General features: G+C 43.9%; 1 pseudogene; it reads right to left on the bottom strand.

Moving 5' to 3' along the window:
• Positions 1-9,260: 9,260 nt before the first annotated feature.
• Positions 9,261-17,206, bottom strand: LOC121201056 (annotated as a pseudogene).
• Positions 17,207-22,904: the final 5,698 nt, after the last annotated feature.

Below are 22,904 nucleotides of genomic sequence, written 5' to 3'. Positions count from 1 at the left end.
TCGGAAATCCAACGTATATGTGGTGGAAAAATACTTTCCTCCTTTGGAGAAGTGAAATAGAATTCTTTAGACAGTTATTGTCTTTTGATGCTTTATTATAAAATAAGGTTTACAGAGTAATCCATTTGTGCAGAAAGGACAGAGCTCACGCAGCATCAAATGCTACAGAGGTCTGACCCCAGGTTACAAGTTACAAGAGTACTTATGCCTGTTTCTCACATACCAGCATGGCAAGGATGGCAGGGAGACAAAATAATCTGAAGGTCAAAAAATAGAGATAAGTTGTGCTCGGAGGCACCGGAGACATAACAGGTGTCTTCACAAAGTACAGTAAACAAAGTACATTAGGCCACTACAGGTCATGTTATATGTACTTCACCCAGAATTGAATATACGAGTTCATGAGAATATACGAATACTTGATAAAAGAGTATATGGTTATATGATAAATTGACATTACAATTCCCCCTTTGGCCATAAAATGGCCACACCAAAGTATATACAAATTGATCATATGATCAGTGACTACATTCCTTTGGGTTTAAGTAAACACATCATTAGCTGATAAATGTTAAAATATGCATTTAGCTGTTTTTGTAGGACACAGACGTCCTTAGGTTGATAGCAAGCTGGGAAAAATACAAACAGTCAAAACATCAATATCATCATCATCACAAGTCTCAGCCAGAGAGGCCATCTGGTGTGTGACTGACCTATCAATAGACCTTACATTGTTGCTCTTGTTGGTGACACAGAGCTTTACTCTGTAGTCACTTGGTTGGAGCTTGGCATGCTACTGGTGGAGGAGGGCGCTCTTTCACCCCTCACTCTTATATTGCAGACGGTTCCACCGCAGCTGCAGGTTAGGGGCAGCGCACGGCGTGCACCCCAGTTGTCTTCCTCACCATCTGGATGAGTCAGTTTTCCCTAGACCATTATTCTGGGTCTAAAGAATTTATGTGGCCTCCTTTGCTTTGATTCTCTGGTGGCTGGTTGTCGGCCTTTGGTTCAGGAACCCGTTTGCAGTGGCTGGCGTGTACCCATGTGGCCTTCTCTGCAACCTTTCCAGCTGTCTCAGTGGTCAGCAGAACCTGGAACGGGCCCTGGAAACACCTTGGTTTCCAGTGATGGCGTCTGTGGTCTTTGATGAGAACCCAATCTCCAGGCTGTAAGTTGTGGAGGACTGCTGTGGCTGCAGATGGCAGGGCACTTTTCACCTGTGAATGTAATGCTGATAAGGTTGTAGACAAGTTGGCACAGTATCTCAACATAGCATCATCACATGCACCTGTGGTAAGGGGAGGGCGCCTAACCGGACCTACTGGATGATATGAACAATGATGACGTCTGTCAAACCCAAGATAGTCTGACACTTCTTTCAGGGCTTGGTTGACAAAACCTGGTCCATTGTCACTGCTGATGACTGAAGGAATTCCCCACCTAGGAATAATTTCAGTTAGCAGTGCTTTAGCCACAGCTCCAGCATCCTGTTTGGAAGAGGGGAAAACTTCAACCCATTTGCTGAACATGTCAACAATTACAAGACAGTATCTTTTCCCTTCACTTGGTGTTAGTTCAATGAAATCCATCATTAAATGATCAAAGGGTTTGTCAGGAGGTGGATGACCAGCAGGTGGTATAGAGATGGATGCTGGAAGGAGGATGGCATCTAGCAATGCAGACACAAGTTTATGGTGTGAGATGGGCTTGCCAGAAGATGTAAGAAATCCTCTATGTGGCCAGAGGGCCCCAAAATCGTGCACCACTCCAAACGCATAACGCGAGTCTGTGTAAATATTCACAGTTTTACCTGAAGCCAGTTTACAGGCTTCAGTCAGAGCTACAAGTTCTGCAGCTTGTGCTGAAAAGTGTGGTGGCAGTTTGCCACTGAGCAAAATGTCATGTGGTGTCACTATTGCAAAACCCACTGGAGCAGCACCTGTGTCCACGTTGCGAGACACCGAACCGTCCTCAAACAGCTCCATGTCTGCATTTGGTATGGGCTGAGTGGAAAGATCTGGTGTGGGTGTGCAAACTTCATCAAGAATCTGAAGACAGTCATGTGCTTCTCCATCTGCTGCAGTTGGGGGGAGAGTTGCTGGATTAAGTACACTGCATCTTTTAACAGTAATGTTAGGCATATCAAGCAAAGTAGTGTGATATCTTAACCAGCGCTGTGCAGAGAGATGAGAGGTCTTCTGTGTGTGCAGAATGTGAGCAACAGCATGAGGAACCATAAGAGTCAAATCTCCATAACCTACAATATCACGTGATGCAACCACAGCCTTCTCTGCTGCAGCTACAGCACACAGACAGAGAGGGAGACCAGCAGCAACAGCGAGTCCAAGTGTAGCCCTTACCATCAAAAGAAAACGCAAACCAGAATTGACTGTCTGGATGAACGGGAACGGAGAAAAAAGCATTTGCAAGATCAAAAGATTAAAAGTGAATCAAAAACAGACCTGATACCTTTTCGCGCTTCTGGTTTCAATGGATATTGTCTCATGCATGGTCTGTACTCTGATTTTGGGTGAACTACAAGAGGTGTGGCTCCCTCAATAAGCCCCACGTCATATTTGTGACGCGCCCACAAACAGGGCGGCACCTCAGATAGTTCAGCCATGTCAACTGATGTGTCATGTAAAAGCATGCAAGGTGTGGTGTGTGTATTAGGAATCAAACAAATGGTTCTGTCGACAAAGGCAGTAGATGGAAGTTTTGTTTTCTATACATCAGCCCTTTCGCGGTACAGTGTTCTGGGATCCCCATTCATGGGCCTGAAATCAGAGAGGGTCTGTTGTCTGCGGAGCCATGGTCCCATATCCTGCCATGTCCAGTGGGCAGGTTTTGCCAGCGACACGTGTGGAGATGCACCATCAAACAGTTCATCTTGTGAATGAGAGACAGATACAGAGACAGCAGCAGCCTTCTTTGTCCAATAAATACATGTCATATTCAATTTCTCCACTTCAAGTGGCTTTCTGTTCCAAACTTTCTCAAACCTTTCACCTGGCCCTTCTGAAACATGTGCTGTGCAGTGTAGTGAATCAGGTGATATGTCCTGTAGTGTGTGAGCAAAGCTGGTCTTCATTGCAAGCAGTGTGTGAGTGTGTGTTAATGTGTGTGTGTGTTACCTCCTGTAGTCTGTGAGTCAGTGTCTCTGTGGTCAGATTGCTCCTCTCCTCCCGCCCCGTCCCGCCCTCACTTTGCAGCAGCTGTAGTCTGCACAGAGCCATTCTTCTGAGGACAGTCTTTAGCCCAGTGTCCTTGCTGATGATAGTCAAAACAGATGATTAGGGTCATATCGCCAGTGTCCACCTCCACCGTATTCACGTTCTCGTCCCCGACCTCCATGTGGCCGGCCGTGGCCACATCCTTGTCCGCCAGCCACAGGTTGAACACCCCTGTACATGGTCAAGGCTGCTGTGTGTAGGTCCTCGTTGACTTTGTCTGTCTTTCTCCTCTGTTGATAGTGGTCTCAGCATGTACAGCGTGTTGTCTGAGATCATTTAATCAAGCTTTGTCCCTTATTGCCAGATGTGTTCTCACCCAGCTGTGGGAGTTCTTCTCTCTGCTGTGACACAGTCCTGGTCTGTAAAGCATCAGGTTTAGATGTGGTTGAATCAGGGGATGAGGATGATGTTGGTGGAGGTGATGAAGTTTCTGTTAGACGTCTGGAGGATCCTTCCTGTTCCCAGATCCCCACCAGGCTCATGTGGCAGTGGAGGTGCGGTCGGAGGGCAGGAGTTGAGGTCACGATCCACCTTGACATATTGACTCACAGAGAACAGAAGGACAAGGTGTATTAGTTTTTTTTTCCGTAAGGAATGTCATGTACTTTTGTGTTTGTTTCTTTTCCCTACTGCTTCCTCTATCCACACTTTCATTGCTTTTTTGTTCTTTTCAATCTCCAAAGAAGTATACAACGTGCTAGTGTGTCCAGATTGTTTTTTGTCCTTTTTTCGTGTTTGTGCTCTTAATCTTCTCCTTCTTTCCCTCTCCTCTGCTTCTTTTCTCCACATGCTATATGCCTTCCAGCAGAGGTGTGGACTCGAGTCACATGACTTGGACTCGAGTCAGACTCGAGTCATTAATTTGATGACTTTAGACTCGACTTGACAAAATGTAAAGAGACTTGCAACTCGACTTGGACTTTAACATCAATGACTTGTGACTTCACTTGGACTTGAGCCTTTTGACTCGACAAGACTTGCTACTTTCCTCAAAAACCCAAAGATTAAAAAGGATGTTATTAAGGAACGCTCTGTATCTTTCTTTGTATGTGTGCGTCTGTGTGCGTCTGTGTGTGTATGTGCTGTTGGCACAACATCCAATCAAATTAGATCAACGTTGTTTTGATCCGACAGCATCCATCCAATCAAATTGCAGGACAACCAATGAAGACGGACTGTCAAACAGCGCGCTAGCTGGAAAAAATGATACCAAAGATAGTTTCGTTCGGGTATAAAAACTACGAGGTGGTCAATAAAAAACGAATTGCAGTATGCAAAACATGTGGCTCGAAGATTACAGATGGAGACGCAACAACTTCGAACTTCGTTCGACATCTAAAGTTGCACAAAGAAAGGTAAGTTCTGAATGAAAGCTTACATTTATTGGCTAAGTAGCTAATTTTTCTTTGCTGTGTAGCTAAATCATTGCAAACACGGTAATTTGTTGCGTCTACTGCGAGTTCACTCCCTTATTCATACCTTTGTTAAGTATTTTTTTAACAGGGCTATGGTTGAGGTACTTATACATAACATTAGTCAAGGTATCACACAGTAGACGGCGGTTAGCAGCAACGCATATTTTAGCCACCTACAAAGAGGCAAACCTAATAAAATCAAGGTCACTTTAAATGTGCGCTATATTAAGAATATGTGTACCGTTTTAGCTTGCTGTCAGACGGATTTTTCCGACAGGAAAACAAAGTTATACTGCTCGTTGCTCTTACTCTCTAGCAGTCCATTGACGAAAAAACAAGTTAGCTTGCACACGTGAGTTGCTGGTCTACGTGCTGCAACGTAACACACTAAAATACAAAATATATTATCACACAATGTTAAGATTGATATTAATAATATGAGTAATTAAGAGTAGTTTCAATACAGTTCATGTGTTGCTATAAGGGATGTTCTGACATCTGTTTAATATGCTTACCTCTTACATAATATATTATTGCTGTGTGGTTAAAAGGACTCGAAAGGACTTGAAACTCAAAGTGTAGGACTTTGGACTTGACTTGAGACTTGTCAATCTTGACTTTGGACTTGACTCGGGACTTGCCTGTCTTGACTTGGGACTTGACTCGGGACTTGAGGGCCAAGACTTGAGACTTACTTGGGACTTGCAAAACAATGACTTGGTCCCACCTCTGCCTTCCAGTCTGCTTTAAACTGTTCATGCTTCTCTGGTTTACGTTTGGACAACGCTGCATGCTGCTCTGCACTTTTTCTTTCCTTTTGCCTCCAAACATGTCTTCAATTGATCCAATTGTCTCAGGCTAAAGCTGCCATTTCCTGGAAACCCCAAATCAACCCATTGTTTGAACTGATTCATGCTTCCAGGATTTTTCTCCATCATCAGTTTTATTATTGGTGGGAGGATTTTGGGACTTGGCTCCACTTTGGACTTCACCTTACTCTGACTTTTACCCATCCTTTATCTCTGATTATTTTGTCTCTTGTATTCACAGAATAAACTGCTCCACTTTTTCAAGCAGATACACCAGAAATCCTCAAATACTACAATAATAACCAAGACACGTCTGTCTGCAAGTGCTTATGCGAGATATACCGGTTTGATTCCCTGATTAACTCTGCAAACTTTCACAAACAACATCAAGACACTTCTCACCGTGTGTGATTCTTTCCCCTTAAATCCTTCGGGATTGGAGCGATGACCGGGCTCCGTCTGAGGACAGCTTCTCACCCACAGGGAGGAATCTTTCTTTGCAGCTGGCTTTTCTGTCTTTCCAACAGAGTCCAGATCACACGTCCAATCCCATCCTCGTCGCCACGTTTGTGGTGGAAAAAAACTTTACCCCTGATGAGAAGTGAAATAGAATTCTTTAGACAGTTATTGTCTTTTGATACTTTATTATAAGATAAGGTTTACAGAGTAATCCATTTCTGCACAGAAATTGCAGGACAGAGCTCACGCAGCATCAAATGCTACATCTCTGGATCAGCAGCTCCTCCATCCTGCACAACACACAAAGAAACACACTCAACATTAGCCACAGGTGCTAGGCAAGTCAAACATCTTACAACATTTCCACATGCAGCAGGGGGCGTACCTGGGCTCCACACTGGCCGTGGCCTCATCCAAGCTGGAGTCCCACTCAGACAGATGCAGCTACCTGCTAAACACACAGACAAATACATGTTTAAATGTAGAAACACTGAGCAATGTTGACTTATGTGCTTTCTCTTACCCTCTGGTGATTCCCTAGAGCAGCTCATCCTTCCTGCAGAGAAGGCACATGCACACACACACTTTTGATATTAAAACTAGAATTTTCAACATTCAGCAACACTTCAAGGTGCAGCTGAGGGCCTACACTGGCCATGGCCTCACCCACACTGCTGAACACGCACCCTATACCCAACCCAGGGCCATCCACACCAAGTTACCCACAATTAAGCCTGACAACAGGACCCCCAACTCAACCCATGCTGCCAACACTATCTGCTGATAGGCTTCCACATATACACAGTTGTGTCCAGATCTCAACTGCATATATGCTTCCACTTACAGACAACACCGACGCAACGGCCCAGAAAAAGCAAACACGCGCTCCAAAACTACGGATGCCCGAGTTTCTTCCACACACTGAATCCATCCACAACTAAGCCTTGCCAACACTTGGCCAGTCCCAAAATCCAAAGCGGCTATACTGGTTACAAAGTAGTGCTGCACAATTAATCTAATCGCAATCGCGATGTCACGCTGTGCGATTACGTAAGCGCATAAAAGACTGCGATTTAATGTCATGTTCAATGTAAAGCAATGTGGAGTAATTGACGGCACATCCACACGCTGTGGGCAGCCGCAGGTATGGTCACGTGACTACCCGGCTTTCGGCAAACAGTAGTGAACGACATGGACGCTGAGGAGGAACATGAGGGACAAGCAGAGCTGGTAGGGAAAAAAAATGCTACTTCTGTTGTATGGCGATACTTTGGATTCAGGTATCACGACCCTGAACAGCAAGACGTGCTGTGTAAAACCTGCAAAGCTAAAGTCGCTACGTCTCCAGGTAATACGACCAATCTCTATCAACATTTGAGACAACAGAAAAATTCGATGAGCGCATGCAAATAAAAGCCCAACCAAGTAACGTGAAAGATAAAAGTGAAAACCGCCTGAAAGAACCACAACGTACTATCACGGATACATTTTGAAAATATCTTTATTTTCAAACTTTTTTTTATTTTTTGATATTAAGTTATTTGGAACAAACAGTCTGTAATCTTCAGGTTTTGTATTTTTGTGTGTGTCGTGTATGTTTTGAGTTGAGTAATACACAAACTATCATTATTCTGTGTTGTCCCTGATATTCAAGCAAGTGGACTCATGACACCATTCATTTAGAATATCGTAATCGCAATATTGTCCACAATAATCGCAATCGCACATTTTCATCAAATCGTGCAGCACTATTACAAAGCCCATCTCAACCGAGCAAAAGACACAAGCCTGCACTTCAACACTCAGATCTCTCTCACACACACATAAGTGTATGCTTAAGTTCTAGCTCCACTAGGCCTGAATCGTCTGAATATATATATATTTATATATATGTAAATAGTTATATAGTTATCTTTTTGAACTACCCACATTCAGACTGACCCATTGCACCATTAGTAACTGGGGAAAATAAATAAATAAATAAATAAAATGAAATAAAATTGTTGTTCCGTTGGTTGTGTGTTGTTGTTTTGTTGTTGTACTGCATGAGAGCAAGAAAAACCGGAGTCAAATTCCTTGTTTGTATGTACAAACTTGGCCAACAAATCTGATTCTGATTCTGAATCGTCTCTCTGCTCTCAGCCACAGCTTTCACTGTACACCAGAACGTACAATAACAAATAACCCGTTAAACATGAACACACAGGCTTCTTCTGTCTATAGGTAACGAGTTCAGTTCGCTCCACTAACCAGAAAAAGAGCTTGGACAAAGCAGAACGTTACAGAGGCGTCCCGTATTCCACGGGAGACTCGAGCCAGCGTCACCCCTCACCTGCAAAAAAAAAAAAAATAAAATAAAATAAAATAAAATAAAATAAATAAAATTCTGCCCTGCTATTGGCTGAGCTCTCTCCTTCCCGGTCACATGGGTTTGATTAGCGCATGGGCAACAGGTACGACTGATTTTTGGCGCGGCTCAAACTGGACTCTGATTGGACGGGACTAATGGGTGAAGTGGTAGGAGGGACCTGCGGTGACTGCCCTCATAAAGCAGCAGTAACGTCTGAATGGGGGTCCAACACAGAACAGGTGTTTGGAATGAGCACAGATTACCAGGGGTTCACTTTCAGTCTGACTCCATGGCTTTATGCATTAAAGACTTCAATCAGAATCAGTTTTATTGACCAGATTTATGCATACACACAAGGAATCTGACTTTGGTTTTCCTTTGCTCTCAGACACTACAGAACAATAACACAACTACTTTTTTTCCACAAATACCAAAAGTGCAGTGGGTCAGTCTGAATCTGGATAATGCAAACTACATACATATATATATATATATATATGTGTGTGTCATTTAAGGTATGTTCAAACAAAGTCAACCAGTGAATCTGCTGTTAATTGTCTTCCAACATGGTCATTATAACCATGTTACAATATGAAGTAGTATCAACAGTTTACCAAAAGCTTCCTACTTAAATTTCTTTCAAAGGTGTGTGTCACCTGTGGCCTTCCCATCACAACTACTCAGCAAAATCTCCAGTTATGTTTTTGCTCCACACATACACACAGAGTGAGCTCTCAGTAGGAAGAGCTCACTTGATTTTACTTTTATTAGTCAGTCACTGAACTGTGAAACAAGCTACATGAATGATGTCTTTCTTCTGATGATCACTCTAGAACTTTCCACTTAGCGACTCTGTGTGGTGCTGCAGTGGGTGATATCTGACACAGAGTTCTAAATTAAAATCTCTTACAGTTACAGCAGGACCGTTGAGGATGTAAGAGCTAAACTGGCTTAAACACAGATGAACCATAGAGCATACAAATGATGTGCTAACTTACACCACAGGTACAGTGAGACACCACCAGGTATTGCTGAACGGACTCTTTCTCCACAGAGGCTGAGAGCGGTGGACGTAGCTGAGGGAGATCACCACTGGAAAATAAGGTCAGCAACAAGAGAATGTGAACAACAATGTGAGCAACAGAAGAAAGGGATTGGTTTGAATCATATAAAAAGACACGAGTAAGCTTGACCACAGCTTACAGTACAGTATTCAATATGACAGAGAGAGTTCCTACCTGTGTGTAAGACGAGGAACCCTGCCATGACCTTCTGAGTCGGCAGCAGGCCATTAGACAGCTCACTGAACCACTGAGGAGCCTCGTCTGAAGAGCTGCAGTCACACAGGAAAACTGTTACTTCATTCATCAGCTCATCGATTCTAGTGTGTCTGTTCTCACAGCTGGTACAGCTGGTGTACTTAGGACAGTGGGACAGTTAGAGACAGTGCTTCTCTTTACCTGGCTGTGAGTATGTGGCAGGTGATGGTGGTGTTGTTGCCTCTGCTTAGGCAGACCTCCTGCAGCGTAAACCCAAAGGCCAACAGGTAGGCACACACTGTCAGAGCAAACTTCAACAGGAAACAGCCAAGGAAGTAGTTCTGGGTCTGGTCAAAGAGGAGTAACAGTTTAAAGGAGATTAAAAAGCACACAGAAGTACATGTATACATAACTAGTCATTCATGTTTGATCAATGGCCCCAAGTGTAGATGCAGTAAATACACAAGGTGCAGAAAGAGCAGCTGTTTGTTGTCTGTGGTATTTATCATTATCATTACTGCTTTTATGAAAGTTTTCTCCTGGAATATTTTTCTAGAGACTTCATTTGACTGGAAGAAGTTTCCACTATATCACTACACAGTATGTACACTAAATGCTACTAATTAATATTATATAAATGTTTGTCTAAGCTTTAGCAGTAATAATCCAGTAAGTGAGGCTTCTAGGTTGAGTAGATGTGGAAGATCTGAGAGGCAGGATCCCACCTTTCTTGGAATGGTATCTAGGTTCTTCCCTGTGGCAACTGCCATGACTGAAGTGTCTGGAGGCTTCCCCAGAAGTGACACACTGAGAACACAAATGGACCATTACTATAATGTATAAACACAGTGAAATAACACAGTGTTGTCAGTTCACAGTGTTTTATTATGTGTGTACCTTAGAAGTGGGCAGCTGAAGCAGGACAGCCAGAGGATGTCAGTGGTGTTCATTGGAGGAGGAAGCTGAGCCAGACAGGCTAAGAACTACGGACAAACACCAGAAGCACTTCCTTCATTTATTTATTCAGAAATGTACATCACAATATTAATTAGGTCTTTAGTCTTTTAGCCTGTTAGCAATGATACACACAGAGAAATGTATTTGTACATATAAATCCATATAAATCCACATGCTCTGAGTTTGTGAAGTGCTCTCTCACCTGGATGATGACCAGACTGAGCTGACACTGCAGCAGGAAGAGGAAGCATTTGCGGATGCCATAGGTCGTGTGTCGCGCCTGGAAAAGATTCACCCAAAAAGCAAATGAATTCATATATAAGTGTCTCGTTCTGACTTAGTGTATCTGTGTGTGTGTGTGTGTGTGTGTGTGTGTGTCCAACCTGCTCTATGAGCTTGACCATGCTGACGCTCTCTCCTTGGTGGAAGGTGACAGAGCAGCCCAGACTGTTGAGCTGTCCTGAGAGCCTCAGAGGAGACAGACCCTCAGCGTCTCCGTTGAAGCCTCCTCCGGTGGCATAGCCAAATGTCTCCCACGAACACTGAGACGGGTACAGAGGGTCCAGAGCGATGCTGTGGAGAGAGGACGATGAAAAATCATGTGGACTGAGAATGAGAAGTAGTTTGTTACATAATTATTGTATAATCAGTCAAAACAATGTTGCTGGACTATGGCAAGCTGTTAAAGGGTCAGTACACACAAACTAGAAAATATTTTCCCATTTACCTCTAGTAGTGAGGTATCTGTCTCCATCTAGTACAATGGAGGTGAAAGGGATTGCATTTGTACTTGTTAGAATGGCCGTTCTGCCAACAGAGACTTCAGAAAGAAGAAAATGCCAAGGCGAAGATGGAATATGCATAGACATATATTTATTTTCTAACAGCAGCACAGGTATGGCAGCAAACCATAGGTGAAACCTAACCAGCAACAACAGCAGATTTAAAATTGGCGCCCTTTTATACTGTGTTCTGGTAGGTGTGATTGGGTGCATACATTCACAGGTGTTCCTAAACATACATTCATAAGCATAATTGACTTATATTAAAAAAAAATGTGAATACTATATTTAACCAAAATATTTAAAATAACCTGCCTGCTGTAACCTAAACCCCAAAACAAACACCATAAATATAATTACAATAAATATATACATTTTACAATACAATACAATTTCCAGACTCCCCCCTTTCTTGTCCTGCCACTTGGTCGTACCCAGAACGTTCTTAACACGGTCCGCTGACCTAGGGGACTCTTTTCAGCAACGCACCCCAGAGCGAACACAAGACAGGTAAAGGTAAGTGTTAACCATAACTTAAACAATGTCTGTTCCAGCACTTGCACTATTTGCATCATCTTTCACAAAACTGCTTGAATATATGTTTCACAAAACTGCATTTACTCCGGAGTCCTTCAATTTTGGACAGTCCGCTGCCAACGGAGTCTAAAGGACCTCTTCTCCTTTTCAGACAGAGCCGGACGGCCACCACGGTTTATTTGAATGAGATGGAAGTAGGAATCTCAGTGACAGGTATCCCTGAACCCTGACAAACAAGACTACAACTCTCTGCATGGCTAGATAGTATTACTATGAGTTTTCATTTTTTTAATAGCAGAAATATTGCTTCAGAATTTTTACTGGTTTTAATTGTGATAAAAATGAAAATCTAGTCTCATTAACATTGATTTTCAAATTTGAAAAAACAGGATGTACTTCATTAATGAGTGTATACCTGATGTCACTCTGTAGGAACAGGCGGCTGTTGCGGAAATTGGCGGAGCTTCCCAGACAGCATGTAACCTCCCTGTTCTCCTGCATGATCTTCATCATCTCACACATGGCTGTGAAGAGAACTCCACTGTAAGTAAATGTCTACAGTACTCTAAAGCAAACACTGAGTATATCGAAGACACAGATCTTTCATTCTTTCCTTGAAATAAGCCTCGTTGGTTATTAATCATCGCTTTTCCTTATTAGAATCTGTTTCACCCTTGAGGGGCAGAGGAAGACAATGGAGTCAGAGGACATCTTTAAAAAGTAAGATGAAAAAGTTTTCCAGAAAAGTGGAATTACCCATAAGCAGAGTGACTCATTCTATAAAACACATAAAGAATACTCACTGTCAGGGGTGCAGTCAGTGAAGAGTGGCACCAAAAGAGGCACATTATCAATGTTCTTCAGATGAGGACGGACCTGGTGGATCCCACGAGGTAGCTTGGCCTGACAAAGGGCAGGGAGAGAAAATGATTCAGACTAATGTAAAATAATTTCAAAACAAAGCACAATTTCCTGCTGGTTACCAAAGCATAAGACAGAGGAATCTGTCTGTATTATACAGCTGCATGAAAAACAGATACTGATATTTCTCCATTGTAGCTTGAGTGGTTTTAATAAAAGGTATTGTTACCCTGTTGCAGTCCTCCAGGAAGCTGGGCACATCACTGTCTGTGGGCTGGAAACTGGCTAAGTCAGAGTGGGCTTCCTCCTCTGGCAGCAAAGGACCTTCTGCTTCATCCCGAGAATCTGAATCACATATGAAGACAGTCGGCAAAGTTAGAGATACTCTGTAAAACTCAAATGAACAGACATCACTCATGTCAGACCTGCACTTCTACAGGACTCCTTTCTGTTATTTCCCCTAAAAGAAGCATAAAGTAACATAAAATGGAAAATCTCATGTAAAGTTATACAATGTAATTCAAACTGTGACCACCCCATAGAACAGGGTAATGTCATAATTTGACGAGTTCTGATCCAGAAATCATGTGGGTTTACTCTTTAAATGATAAATCTATGTCTGTGTAATTAAACAGCAAGACTAAACACAGAAACCTTGACAACCTACATTGATGTCCACATCACACCTGCAGACAGAAGGACAGTCATGAAGTGCACCCCAACAGTAAATGTAATAAAATGAATAATATCCTCAGGTTGTGCAAACACAGGTTTGGTACCTTGGTTCAGGTCTTCGTGCAGGGAACCGTGACTGGGGCTGGATGGAGCTCCATCACAGGGACTGTCTCCGTTTGGGGTCAGAGAGATGTGGCAGTTCCAGCCCGTCTCTAAACCCATCTTCTCAGCAAAAACCTGCACAGACACAAAATAAATAAACACATACTCTCAAAATGCACATTTATTTTGGTGAATGTGGAAAAAACAATGTGCTGTCAGCAGAGACACAGAGAGACATCAGATTAAGGAGTCCATTTATTGTCCAAATGAAAGAGTACTATACCTTGATCACTTCATCCAACATAAACTAGATACTATCAAATGTTTATTGGAGCTTGTGTGTGTTCACCTTGCTGCGGAGCTCATCCTCCATAGAAAAGTAAACAAAGCGGATGCAAGCTGTGACCGGGGCATCGATAAGCCGGACTGTGTCCAGCCTCGCCTGGAACTGAGACGACACCATTCCCATGAAGATCTGCCCACTCAGGGCCTGGACGCAGTCCTCACGCTCCACCCCCTCACCTATACCCTCTGCACACATGACAAGGGAAAATGAGTTGTGTTGTTACTGTTTTATTACTTTAACTAATCCGTCCCTCCGTCACTAACTCTTACCATCTGAGCTCCAGCTGTTCCTACAGGAGTTGTATTTGATGGGGGTGGTGGAGGGCAGCTCCACTCCAGAGAAGAGGCTGGGACCGGGGGCCAGTTCTACACACTTCCCATTGAGTTGGCTTGACAGTGACACTTGCATGGGTTTGTAGGCAAAGGCTGAGCAGTAACCTGACAGACAGGCCCGCTGGTAGAAGTCCAGGACCTTCTTTCTGTAACACAAGAGCAGAGTGTAGAAATAAACACTCAGGTGGCAGCTTCTATTATTTTGTCCACCCTATTGATATCAGTGAGGGCAGGTTAAATAACAGAAAGACCTCTGTATATACTGTACAGTTCAACAGCATCACAAACTGCAGCCTCCAAAATGATCAGAACGCTGAAGCAACGTCTCTAAAACAGTTTGAAGAAAACCTGAACATGATGAGCTTCATGGATAATAAAGTGGCAGCTGAGTGTAGATATGGATGATATCACCTGTGCTGTGCTTATGAAACTTTGATACTTGTGTCTGACTCAAGATTTACAGCCACAGAAGAGCGATCAGTGTGACGGCACCTGTCTGAGCCCGACAGGGGGTAGATATCAGTTCCATCCCAGAAGTCAGTGCAGGCTTCCAGGATGAGGTCAGCCGAGCCATGTGACAGCATCTGGATGTTATCTACAACAGAGAGGTTAGAGAAAGACAGTGAGAATAACATTAGCAGACATGAAAATACACACAAACACCTTTTTTTTTTTTACTTGCTCATCTATTTGGTGAAGAGACAGACAAAGGACAAGTAACACAGCAAAATGCAACAAGTACATATCAGAAAAAAATCCGCTCTTTTCATTGAAAACTGTAAAATAAAAGAAAACAGAGCAGTAGAACGACACAGGTTGACTGAAGTGTGTATAGACTTACTGGAGGAGGAGTCTCGTACAAACAGAGAGATGAGGTGGGACATGGGAGGCTGGCGTTTGGTGAAGTAATGAAGGTGGCGGGAGGTTAACTCCTTGGTTTTCTCTCCAGATGGCAGCTGGTACAGAGCCAAGTGGTTCTCCTGTTTGAACAGCTCCCTTGCACCGGGAGTGAATCCTGACACACAAACACAAACAGACACACAAAGGAAAAGATGAGGGTAATAGATAATAAGACATGATCTAATTTGGTTCTGAAAACTTCTCTTTCTTCCCACAAACAGCACATCATCTGATACTGATGATCAGTTTAAATGATGTTTCACACCAACCCGGAGCCTCTGCCTACAGTGAAACACCTAAACATTGGGAAATGGATGAATGTCTTTACTGGCCAACAACAACTCTGCACATCACTGCCATCATCTGGTGAGGAGTGGGACAGATGCTGAGTCTCAGCGGTTTAAACCTATGATTGTGATTGCTACAACCTGCTGCTTACAGCCACTGCTCACGGGAGCTTCACAGGGGACTGTCCTGTCCCCTTTACCCTGTCCACCTCGGACTTCAGGTACGGCATTCTGACCTGCCACCTACAGAAGCTCTCAGATCTCTGCAGCTGCTGGATGCATCAGGGGGGAGGATGTGTCACCAGAGGGCGGTGGCTGGTTTTGTGGACTGGTGTGAGCTGAACCACCTGCAGCTCAGCATCAGCAAAACAAAGCAGCTGGCGGAGGACTTCAGGAGACCCAGGACTCCTGCTACTCCTCTTTTCATTAGGGGACAGATGGTGGAGGTGGTACAGGAGAACAAATACCTGGGTGTCCACTTGGACAGCAAACTGGACTTGAGCAAGAACTCAGGAACTCGCAGCTCTCTATAGGAAGGGCCCTTCAGGGACATTTTTTAATTATGGTTGACTTGCAGTTCAGCCAGGTGCAGTACTCCCACTCCAGTCCATCAATCCAACATAGCAGCAACTTGTTTGTAGCCTTAATTTATCATGAAGACCATGTGAGAAATAGATCTTCTCACAGTGCTCGGAAATTTAATCTATGCAAGGACTTTATTCTGGGGTAAAATGTAATCTGGAGTTCATGCTGAGTGGGATGAAAGCCAGATCAGCTTTTACCACTGAAGAAAAATCCTCTGAGCCTCTGATCACTGTGTTTTCACATGACCTAACAAAAAGCCAAACTATGAGGCAAACTAGGTCATGGTATTAACAGGTGGCTCTAAACCAACCAGATGTCAAAGCAGCACCGTCATTCCAAGCTCACAGAGTCCCCAGGGTACGTAGACAGGCAGTACAGAGCCGTGGCTCTCCTGCAGAGCCAGGTTGGACAGGTGGTCAGAGAAGCGGCAGAGCTGCTGGGTGACGCTGGCGTTGCAGAGGTTCAGCATGATGTTGAGGCCCAGTGGCTTGAGGGAGGGCAGGTGGCACTGCCAGGAGAGATGATCAAACTGGATGCTGGTTGGGTTCTGCTGGTCCTGTGACAGGCTCAGCATCTCCAGGTGGTAGTCACACACAAAGTCCTCTGCCTCCACCTCTGGGCAGCCCATTGCAACGTCCTGGAGACAAATGGGACAGAAATGAAAAGACCAACACCATCACAACATAGCAGGAATAGTAAAGTTACATCAGCTTACTGAATCAATAGCATGTTTCCTATTTTCACAACGGCTGGTACAGTTTCAGGTCTAAGCTTTACCTGGGCCTGCTCGTCCTCGCCTCCCTCAGTGTCGTGGCTGAAGCTCACGTTGGATCCAGAGTGGTGTTTGGTGCGACTGTGTGCGGGCTGGCAGGAACGCCGAAGCCGGACCGTGTCAGATGAGCGAATGCTGTCGTGTGAGGTCTCGCTCGGCTCGGGCCCCTCCCCCAGCTGGGTGGAGGACTCTGCCGGTAGACAGAGCAGAGCCTGCCCCTCCTGGGCCTGTACAGCAGTCACAGTTAGTCAGGAGTGGATACAAGACTGTGCCTTATCAGGTGGTGAATTGGGGCTGCTGGTGAGGCTAAAAGGTTCCAGAGAAAACACAAACACACACCTCATCCCTGTCGTCATCCGTCTCCATTCGGCAGTAGGAGTTGACGGACAGGTCGTCTCTGAGATCATCCTGGCTGTTGTGAGGTGGTTCCACCCGTGGGCTACACCAGTCAATGGTAGAGTGTGTAAAAGGCTGGAAGTGTAGCACAGTGTCTGAGACTCTCCCTTTAAGACACCAACCAGGTGTCTCCACACACAACGTAGCATCTCCTGCATAAATGAGTGCATATACACACTCAGATATATATAGTAAGCAAGAGAGCAGCTTAATACAATATATTAGAGAGGATAAACATGTCTGAATAAATAAATGCATAAAATTCATACCTATAAGTCATAAGTCATTGGTCATAAATAAAGTGACAATAATTAAAATGTAAAAAAAAAAATAGCTTTAAGTAATAAGGAAGAAGCTGAATTTATAGCTCTGCCTAAAAAGCCCAAACCAGCTCTAAAACAGATAAATGTCTGTATGTTTCCACCTACAGACGACACTGACACAAACAAAGACTCTAAACTTACACTGACCTCAATGCTTTTCACACACACTGAATCCATCCACAACTGAGCCCTGACAATACTCAGCCAGACCCAAACTCCAATGCACCTGGATACAGAACAAAGCCCATCTAAACTGAGCTGAAGACAGGCCTGCACTTCCAACACGCACCCTAGCACTCTCTCTCTCTCACACACACACACACACACACACACACACACACACACACACACACACACACACACACACACACACAGAAATGAATGCATGCATGTGTAGAAACACTAAACAATGTTAACCAACAGGCAACGTCTCACCTGGTCTCTCATGACCCTCCAAATAAGCTCTGCCATCCTGCAAGAGAAACACAAACAGGAAGCATCAGCACACAAACCACCTTTGAAACAGCCCTTGATTTTTTTTTTTTTTTTAATCCACTTACCACAAAGAGCTCTGACAACACACAAACAATTGCAGTGTGTCCCTCACTCCCACACGATGGCGCTCTTTCCTCACCAGCAGCACCTTCACTGTCTCCACCTCACATAGACCTACAACACACACTCTCTCTCGCTCACTCACACACACTAAAATTAGTGCATGCATAAGTGTAGAAACACTACAATGTGGCTCTTGCTCACCTGGTCTCAAATGGTCCTCTCACTCAGCTCCTCCCTCCTGCTGAAAAACACAAAGACATTGGTTTTGGATACTAATCAAGTCAGTCCTTGAACTTGTAATATTTTGCTTGACTTCCAGCTGCAGCAGGGGCCTTACCTGAGCTCCACATTGCCCATGGCCTCAAAGTTGGATGGCCACTCAGCCAGAAGCAGCTGCACACAGAAAGAAAGGAGGAGACATTAATGCATGCATAAGTTTTATTCTCCATCAAGCAGCAACTATGTCTCACACACACACTAAACCCACACTGACCCCAGTGCCATCCATATAGTGACTAATACCCACAACTAAGCCTGACAACACTAAACTACACAACACAGCCTGTGCTTCCAACACTACCTGCTGATGGGCTTCCACACATATACAGTTGTGTCCGGATCCCAACTGCATAATGTGCTTCCACATACCAACACTGGTGCAACAGCCTGGAAATAGCAAACATACACTCTAAACTAGGGGTGTGCCATCTCAGTCACCTCACGATTCGATTACGATTCACAGTGCTACGATTCGATTATTCCCCGATTATCGATGCATCTCGATTAATCTTTTTTTCCCCACATAGAATGTTTCTTTTCTCAGTTACTTGTAAAATAATGTATATTTTTACATATTTATTCATTGAAGTAAAACACGTTTATCTCTCTAAAAACAATAATAATAATACTAAAAATATATATTGTGTGGCTGTACCGACATGATTCTGATTTGATTATTTTATTATGAACATGTACATGAAAAAAATATCTGTTAAAAAAGAAAAGAAAAAATAGGTTAAGGAAATTGACAATATTTCCACTTCTATTACAATCTGATATCTTGATTTACATGTCCAGAAAGTAATCCTTTTAAATCTTATTGTATGTGCATGTCAGATTGTTTCTCATAAGGATTTTGGACACTATTCGGTCACTGCGCGTATTCTTACGTTTCCAGTCAACAGTGTTGACAGAATATGCAACACTCGACGCTAACCCCTCAGTACAGAGCCGAGCAGTTCGCGTCGAGTTTCGCAGTTTTTTCGCCGACGAACACAGAGCCATAGGTAGCCGCTTCGCCATGCTTGAATTGTTTTGAAGGGGGAGGGGCTTAGTCTGTTGTGCCACCCAGATTTGCTTCCCTCCGTGCAGTTTTCCCCTGACACACGTTCCTCTTCCACACGAAAATAGCATTGCACTCAAATTATGTCAAATTCCGCGATATTCCGCGTTAAAAATAGATTCAGATTTAATAGATTAATAGGTTTTAATCCAATTCCGCGATTCAGTGATCGCGGAAATCATAGGGCCCTATAATATGTCCGGGGGGCACGCGCTACTTTTTTTTCGTTCCGACCGCTGCATTTTCCTTCCGTTATTAAAAGAATCGATTTTTGAACATTTATGAATCGATTCTGAATCGTCAAGTGTCGCGTCACGATTAATCTACGAATCGGGCACAACCCTACTCTAAACCTAGTTGGACCCCAGTGCCCCCCCAACTCATCTAAGTCCCATCTAAAGTGCATTAAAGACAAAAGCAGGCACTTCCTTCTTTCTGATTTTAATACAAACATTCTCTCACTCAGTCATGGATGCATGCATACTGGTAGAAACACTGCACAATGTGGCCTTCATGCACCTGGTCTCAAAGGGTCCTCTGGATCAGCTCTGTCCCACTCACCCAGATGCAGCTACCTGCTGAACACAAAGGAACAAAAAAAAAACAATAAAAAAAATGCTTTAGTTTTTGGCAGTGGACCCACACAATCAGTGAGGACTTTATCAAACGGCTCACCTGTCACTGGAATGGGATTTTCTGAGCCTCTTCCTGCTCAACAACAGAAGAGAGACATTTTGAGAGAGTTATATCAGTGTTTTGGGCTGAAATAAACTCTTTTCAGGTGGAGAGAGGTGACACTGACTGATCAGGCTGGCTCTCGGCCTCAGTAAAGTGGCTGTCAGGGGACTGCCCTGTGACTAGGAAAGAATCAGACGGGTCAAGGTCATTATTCCTCGATGGGGCCCTGGTAACCACACATGCTGGGAAGATCTCAGGGTCTTCTTGGGCAATGTCTGTCCCTGGGCTTGAATCAATCAGGCACAACCTTACCCCCAGCTAAATCATTCCACAAAATAAAGTCAATCCCTTTTACTGGTAAAGCTGGAAGGACTGCAACTTTAAAGAGCCCACTGACCAGAGGAGACTGAAGATGTATATTATGCAATGGAGCAGAGACAAATTTCATCCCCACACCCTGAACAGCTGCACTCAAGCCACAATATGACATAGGTGACAAAGATAAAATGCCTTCACGGATAATGGACTGGGATCCACCTGTGTGTCAGGATTTTTACTGGCTGCTGATCTTTTGGATCCCCACTTAATGAAACAAAGCCCTCAGAAATGAAAGGCTTAAAACAGGGGTCAGGCTTGTTGTCCTCAACAGCTGTCTGGACGTGGATGTCCGACAGCCTCATGCTGTTGGAGATTAGAGGGTTGTTTATGCTTTAGTGATAGGCAATCAGCTATCAAGTGAGCTTTTTTCTGACAGTAGAAGCACTCAGGATGTACACGGGGAGGTGACCATGGACCCCTAGCCTTTTCAACCTTTTCAACAGGAGGGTGACCAGAACTAGACCCCACTGGGCGTGACATAGGAACTTTGTCTGGGACAGAAGATAAAAACACATTTTATCACCAGCTCATAAGCACGCAGTATGGATTCTTTAAGCACATTATAACACAAGCTATCTGTTAACGACAAGGAAGACACAACCTCCTGTGCCTTACCTATGAGCTCGCAATGAAGCAGGACAGGCCACATCTCCTCAGGCCACTTTAGTGCTGTAGCAATCCTCTCAAATGCTGTAAAACAGGAGTCAACCTCCGCCTCCCAAAATGTGGGCACCAAGGATATATTCCTACTCACATCAAAGCTTGGCTTTGTCAGGACCAGTAGAGATACAGAATTGTCAGACCCTTGTGAAATCTGCACGAAATTTTCATGGCCTCCAATTCAAGCTGGCGTAACTTAATCTCTTTTTCAGCCTCTATCTCCAACTTGCAAACTTGTAGTCTAAGGTCATAATCCGCTCTACGTACCCTCTCCTTTTCCTGTGCTTCCAGCTGGAGACGAGCGATTGTGACCTTGATCCTTGCATCTGAACTGGAGCCAGACGACCCTGGGGAAAAAGGGTCAAAGCGAGGAAAAGTGGCTGGAACAGCTTCACTCTCAATCCCAGCACCTCGGGGTGTATCATGTACAGCCTGTTCCCTTTTACCATCAGAAAGAGAGGAAACACTTGGACCAACAACTTCCTCCCCTAACTCAGCTGAAACAGGGTTAATAGGAACAAGCAGAACCTTCAACTATTTCCACTATTGTGTTTTGAATTTGCTTTTTAAGACTAGTTTTCTGGACAGGGATGCCACAATGAGCTGTTATACAAAGCAAATCATCTTTACCACATGAATCAACTTTTTCAATGCAAGGATTATCAATGAAGTCCTGCAAGTCAAACATCCTTCTTACACAAATACCAAACTACAAGGACTCTTCAAAATTCTTTGGTTGGTTTGTATTGACTCTGGGAAAAAGTATCCCTGAGGAGACCCCACTTGTGTTCCAACCTTAGTTGGTGGAAGCTCGGGATTTCAGGTCTGTAACACAAGCAACCAAAGCAAATGAACAGAGTCAGTGTAGGTGGCATCATTACAGTTAGTTTATTTGAAAACATCAAAATGGAACAAAATGGAAAAAGTGGGGGAGATGTGGACCAGTGGTTGTGCCAAACAAAACCAAAAAAGTTCCAATAAAACCAGGCCTAGATTACTGACTACCTGAGAAAACAAAGGAAACAAAAGACCTGGCTGAGCTCGCTAAAAAGATAAAGAGAACAAAATACAGGGGGGTGGCACCAACCAATAACCCTAGTGTGTTTATACAACAATAATTCCTACATGCTGCTAAATGTACAGGGTCCCCCAAACTCACCTGTCCACAAACACCCACCACACTTACTCTACTGCCTGATGCCACCAGAGGAAAAAGGCAATCTGCACCTGGAACACTGTGAAGCAGGGCAGGGGAGGAGAAAGAGGAAAAAAACACACACACAGGCCATCCAGGCACATAACAGCTGTATGTGTTGTGTATGCTCACACACTCAGACACACACAGAGAAATGAATGCATGCATATCTGTAGAAACACTGACCAACATGCTCTCTCTCACCTTGTTTCTCATGGTCCTCTGGATCAGCTCCTCCATCCTGCACAGGACAAACACACTCTACATCAGATCCAGGTACAAACAGTCAAACCTATTTGAAACATTCTGCTACACTTCCACATTCAGCAGGGGGCGTACCTGAGCTCCACCCTGGATATGGCCTCATCCAAGTTGGAGCCCCACTCAGCCACATACACCTGGAAAGAGAGAGACATTAATGGATATGTGTAAAAACACTGAACATCTGTCACTCTATCACATCTGGGTTTAAACTCAGTCTGGCGTCCACACACCACAGTCTAAAAGTCACAGAGCCAAACTCTAACATACATGTGGTCATACCAAACAAGTCAGACATATAAAGCCAACTATTACACACATCTACTTATTTAATTCATGTCTAAAGTCAAAGTGGTACAGCTAATGGTTACCTATAAGTCTTACTATTGCATCCAACAGCTCACAGTTTAAACTCTTAGACTATGGCACCCAGACACCACAGGCCAACAGCC

The sequence above is a fragment of the Toxotes jaculatrix genome, chromosome 21 (genome assembly GCF_017976425.1).
Source record: "Toxotes jaculatrix isolate fToxJac2 chromosome 21, fToxJac2.pri, whole genome shotgun sequence".
Taxonomy (NCBI): domain Eukaryota; kingdom Metazoa; phylum Chordata; class Actinopteri; family Toxotidae; genus Toxotes; species Toxotes jaculatrix.
Note: the sequence above shows the minus strand (reverse complement) of the source record. Positions and strands in the feature narration are given on the sequence as shown.